Source organism: Mirounga angustirostris, unplaced genomic scaffold (assembly GCF_029215605.1).
Source record: "Mirounga angustirostris isolate CCGP_5_RB_7025 unplaced genomic scaffold, mMirAng1.0.hap1 SCAF_11, whole genome shotgun sequence".
In the NCBI taxonomy this organism is placed as follows: Eukaryota; Metazoa; Chordata; class Mammalia; order Carnivora; family Phocidae; genus Mirounga; species Mirounga angustirostris.
This window is the reverse complement of record NW_026991719.1, coordinates 111,914,380-111,920,379: the sequence shown is the minus strand read 5'-3', so window position 1 is coordinate 111,920,379 and position 6,000 is coordinate 111,914,380.

Below are 6,000 nucleotides of genomic sequence, written 5' to 3'. Positions count from 1 at the left end.
AAGTTGGTCATAAAGCGCTGGAGATGGACCTCAAACCCTGTGTGTCTGAAGCCGAAGACCTGATGGCTAGAACGAAGTCTCCCCTGTCCACTTTGTTCTAGAGGGACAACCCATTCTTTCCTCCAGCCTTCAGTCTCTCAGAGCCCGGGTGTCAGGGAATGGCCTGCGCCCTGCACTAAGGGACAGCTGTGGGAGCCTTGGGTGGGGGCGAAGTGGGGGTCCAAGAAGGATCCGTAAAGCTTTCAGAAGGCAATCCGTATGCCTGAGTCATCTCTGTATTTTATCATGCCTAGCATTGTGCAATGCTATTTTCATTCACTTAATTTATTGGACAACAATTCACTGAATGAGGTCCCTGTGTCGGGCACCGTGCTAGGCATGATAAAATACAGAGATGACTCAGGCATGAGGATTGCCTTCTGAAAGCTGGCTCTTTTCCTTAGGAAGTAGCAGCAGTGATGCTTTTCAGTTTATTCAGAATGATCAACAGGATCAGCTGCAGGTAACACAACACAAGAAGACTGAAGATCCCATTGGTTGGGTTTCTGCCTGACTTAAACATCCATTGATTATCTGTTCTTTTTGCATCACAAAACGCGTTGGTTTGCGAGTAGGAAAATGTACCTGCATTTCCAGAACCTGCCGGCATGGTTGTACCTTATGGTATTAGCTGATGGAGTCTTGAAGACCGACCTTCGGCTTTTGAGGGTGTAGTCAAATGTCAGTGATATGAGCAGACATGTTAACCCCGAGGTTTATCTTTTTTGGTTTCATTTTTCAATTCTAGTCTTATGCCTTTTAGAACGTTGACATTTTACATCATAGGTTTGTTCTGCCCGGCTTTTGTTTTTAAACTGTATGTAAATGGAATCCTGCTACTTCCTCTTTTGGAAGTCCAAAGTATTTCTTTTCAGTACAAATGGTAGTATACTTTCAAGGTACCAAGCTCTTCCGACCTAGAATTGGAAAGGCTTCTTTCATGATTTCAATAATTTTAGAAGCTGCTGGGGTTAAGCCCGTTCGAGTGGACATCTCACCATTGCAATTAGGTTTTGAGACACAAAATCCCAGCCAGGGGCGCCTGGGTGGCTCAGTTGGTTAAGCCACTGCCTTCGGCTCAGGTCATGATCCTGGAGTCCCTGGATCGAGTCCCTGGATCGAGTCCCTGGATCGAGTCCCTCATCGGGCTCCCTGCTCAGCGGGGAGCCTGCTTCTCCCTCTGACCCTCCCCCCTCTCATGCTCTCTCTCTCTCTGTCTCATTCTCTCTCTCAAATAAATAAATAAAATCTTAAAAAAAAAAATCCCAGCCAAAGGGCTGGAAAAGTTTGAAAATGGATCCCAACTGGCTTCCCCCAAAGTGCTCTTTTGTCATTAGCTAGAGGAAGGCAAGCTAACAGAGAACGGATTTGGAGTACTTCCAATTACATACCCTGCTGTTGCCTTCACAACATGAGCAAATCATTACCAGAAATCTAGGTTTTTTGTACCATCTAGTGGTGCGTCCCAATACAGCTGATACGTAAATTTTATTTTAAGTTCACAGTTCTTGAAGAGAGTCTCTGAGGGTTGTTTCATACAGAGGTTGCAGGTGCAAGGAGATGGTCAGCTTCCTCACCCTGCTATTATTCTGAGCTTTGTGGCTTTGATTCCTCACCTGTCTTGAGTACGATAGATTCAGGTCTGCAGTCTGCAGGTACTAGGTCTGCACTAACCACAAAGTAAGAGCAAGGAACACACTCACACTGTGAGAGCAAAGAACAGAATGTGTTCACCACTTCGCTCTTTTTCTTCCTTGGACGTTGTTTAAAAACTCCCAGACCTTTCTAAGGGGTTTTTAAAACAAAAAAAAAATTTTTTTAATGTGGTCAAAAGCATATAACATAAAATTGACTATCTTAGCCATTTCTAAGTGTACAGTTCAGTGGTATCACGTACATTCACATTGTTGTGCAACAGAGCTCTAGAACTTTTCATCTCGCAAAATGGAAACTCTGTTTCTGGGGAACCACAGCTCCCGATTTCCCCTCCTCCACTAACCGAGTTTACCAATGGATTACTTGCAGGCGGATATTCCTCTAAGGGCCCGTGTTTTTACCATCCTTATTAAATTATAATACAGAAATATGTGAATAATGAATAATTGTCATGAAAAAAGCAGTCATCATCACAAAAACAAAGGGCTCTCTCCTTTTCCTGGCCTACTACCTCGGGAACAAAAGGATGATTCTGTCGTGAGGCCTTATCTTTTGTTAACCAAATCTCTGAGCTGAGTTCCTGTTTGCCAACCGTCCTTGCTCACGAAGTCTGGGAGCAGGAGTTTCGAGACCTTTGAATGCAGGATTCTGTAAAAGAAAAAGTTAAAATTATTATTATTTTTTTAATTGCAAGATTATGTCAAAGGAATTCCAGGCTCACCAGGGAAAAGGTGCGGAGATCCCTGGGGGCTAATAGAGAGAAAGGAAGGAGCTGGTTTGGAATTGAGGCTCGACCAAGTTTCCAGCTGTGTTTTTGTCCGCCTCCCCCCTCCCCCCCCCCCCCAGCCCCCGCCAACTTCTAGGCTTTAACCTAATCCCTGAGTATTTAGTGACGGTATTTGGAGATGGGGCCTCTGGGAGATGATTTGGTCCTAAGGGTGGAGGCTTCACGAATGGGAACCGTGCCCTTATAGAAGGGACCCAAGAGCAACCTTGCCTCTCCCCACCCCCCCACCCCGTGAGGACACAGCGAAAAGATGGCCCCAGGGAGCGGGCTCTCACAAGCCACCAAATCTGCCTGTGCCTTGAACTTGGACTTCCAGCCTCCAGAACTGTGAGAAATTTCTGTGGTTCATAAGCCGCCCAGTCTGGGGTAATTCGTTATGGCAACTCTAATGGAACGAGACAGGGGCCTTGAAAGAAATTATTGAACCTCCGACAGCCTCGATTTCCTCATCTGCAGGATGGCAATAACAATACCTACCTGTCTTAAAGATAAAATGAAATAAGTTATATGCTGTAACCGGCACACAGGAGGTGCTCATTAAACACTCATTCCCTCCCCTCTCCCGTTTTTGGCAATATGTATACATATCTCCCTAAGCCTCAGTTTCCTTGTTTGTCAATTGCACAGGTCACTGTGAGGTTCAAAATGCAGCAATGCCTATGAAAGTAACTTCATAATGACAATAGATGTTTTTATAATTTTCATTTTTTTAAAAAAAATTTAAAAATTTTTCATTTTTAGGTCTACGGAGTTGTAACTAATCAAGAAAGAAAATAATCATTGAATACAGGTAATTTGTATTTCCCAAAGAAGGTTATTAATATTGTCCTGATAAACAATGATTTGTCTTGATCACTTAAATAACGTATGCATCTGAAGGCAGGGGCCTGGTCTGGCCTGGGTCATCTCTCTAGGCCTTGTCTGACCTGGGGAGTGTATCACTCTCTTCCAATCTCACAAAAGGAACAGGACTCAAAAAGAGAATGGCTCTGGGTTATCAGGGGAGCTTTGAAAGAACAGAACCAATTTTGGTGCTTCCCAGTGATCACACCCCACAGAGAGAACCATTGTTCGTTTTCTAGGAATTTTCTGTGTAAGACACGTATGAAAATGCTTGTAAAAAGCTCCAACAGCACAAAAGGGTATAACGTGAAAAGTAAAATGGCCCTGACCAACAGCAGATACACAGATACACACTGCACATGCATCAGCTCCCCAAACCCACTCCGCAAAGGAAATGACCGTTGACAGACTGTCTGAGATTCTCCCACTAATAATCTATGCATGTTCCACACATGCGCAAACACACACATACTGGGGATATATACATATACACGCATGCATGCCTGCATATACATACACAGCCCCTGTGTTTCAGAGAGAGCCTTAGTCACATAGAAGATCATGATTAGTGGTGCCGGGGTGGCTCCATCGTTAAGCGTCTGCCTTCGGCTCAGGTCATGATCCCAGAGTCCTGGATCGAGCCCGGCATCGGGCTCCCTGCTCGGCGGGAAGCCTGCGTCTCCCTCTCCCGCTCCCACTGCTTGTGTTCCCTCTCTCGCTGTGTCTCTGTCAAATAAATAAATAAAATCTTTTAAAAAAAGATCATGATAAATGTGAATGGTACCCCTGAAATTGTGTAATACTGTGCAAAGCAACAGCTCCCTCCCACACACACACACACTAACATCTCCTTTTCAAAAAAAACCCACAAAGGGATAATACCAAACTGCTATTTTGTACCTTGCTTTTCTCAGTTAATGATACTGCTTTCCATTTTGGCACACAGAAGCCTACCCAACTCTCTGTACCTGCTCCCCAGTGTTCGATTGTAAAGATGTATTATCATTTATTTAGCCAGTTTGTTTTTGGCAGAAACTGGGACCACTTCTAGTTTTCTTGCTACTCCTAATACTGTAATAAACAATTACACCTCTTTGAAATTAAAGGCATATATTTTACAATGAGCTTTAGGTACTCGCGTGTGTGCAGTGCATGTGTGGACAGTTTTTGTACTTAATATGCATTTTCATGACTATAGATCTGCAGCATCATTTTTTTAAAGTTTATTTATTTATTTAAGTCATCTCTTCACCCCATGTGGGGCTCGAACTCACAACCCCGAAATGAAGAGTCGCACACTCCACCGACTGAGCCAGCCAGGCGCCCCTATAGCATCGTTTTTATTTTATTTTATTTTTATTTTTAAAAGATTTTATTTATTTATTTGACAGACGGCGAGAGAGCACAAGCAGGAGGAGCAGTAGAAGGAGAGGGAGAAGCAGGCTCTGCACCGAGCAGGGAGCCCGATGCGGGACTCGATCCAGGGACTCCAGGATCATGACCTGAGCCGAAGGCAGCTGCTTAACCTACTGAGCCACCCAGGCGCCCCTATAGCATCGTTTTTAAAGGCTGTACATTATATCGTATTGGACGGATGAAACGTCATCTGTTTAACAAATGCCCTGCGGCTGGAGATTTATGCTGTTCCTGATTTTTCACGATTATGAACAATGCAGTGTTGAACGCTTATAAACTGAAATCTTTGTGCATTTGTCAAATTATTTTCCTCGGATACATTCCTAGAGGTGAGGTTGCCAGGCCAAGGGGTATGCCTATTTGGAGGAGTGGCCACTTCATTGAAAAGAAAAACTGTCAATTCTGTCATGAGGATTTGCTACACAGAGGTCCTCCGATATGATAGCCGGGGTGGGGGGGGGGAGCATTTATATCAGATAAGTAGGCGATTACCAGCCCTGATGCAGCAGGGCAGGATAACAGCCCCAGGGAGGTCCCCGTCCTAATCCCCGGACCCTGTGACTATCTCCAGCGACACAGCAAAGGGGAACTAAGGGTGCAGAGGGAATTAAGGTTGCCAATCAGCTTCACTTAAAACGGGGATTATCCTGATTATCTGGTGCCCAAGGTAATCATAAGGATCCTTGACAATGGAAGAGGAAGCTGGCACTAAAGTTGGGGGGGCGAGCATCTGGGGGGCTTCAACCTGTGAAAGGTATAAGGGGGGAGGGAGCAGAGGTGAACAGAGAGAGACTCGAACCAGGCACTCAATGAACTGCACTTCCTGCAGACGAATGGCAAATCTGGGGCTCCCACATTTCTCCCTTCTGCTCCTCCGTCGCCCCGATCCTGTCCTCTTCTTTGAGCCCCAGTAATGGGCAACTGTTGCTTGGCCTTGTAAATACATTTGTTTCAAAATGTAGCCCGTCAGAGCTGGAAATGACTTTAGGGATCATCTCATTTTCCACATAGAGAAACGGAGCCCTGGCAGGGTGGGGGCCTCAATCAAGAGGACAACTAGCGAGATGCGCAGTCAGGACGGGAACACGGGGGGGGGGGGGGTCCTCACTCCGGGTTTGCAGGAGCATTAGGAAAAGGTTGCTCAGGGGCGTCTGAGTGGCTCAGCCCCTTAAGGGTCCGACTCTTGGTTTCCACTCAGGTCATGATCTCAGGGTTATGAGATGGAGACCCTTGTGGGGCTCCCTGCTCCCCTCTCCCTC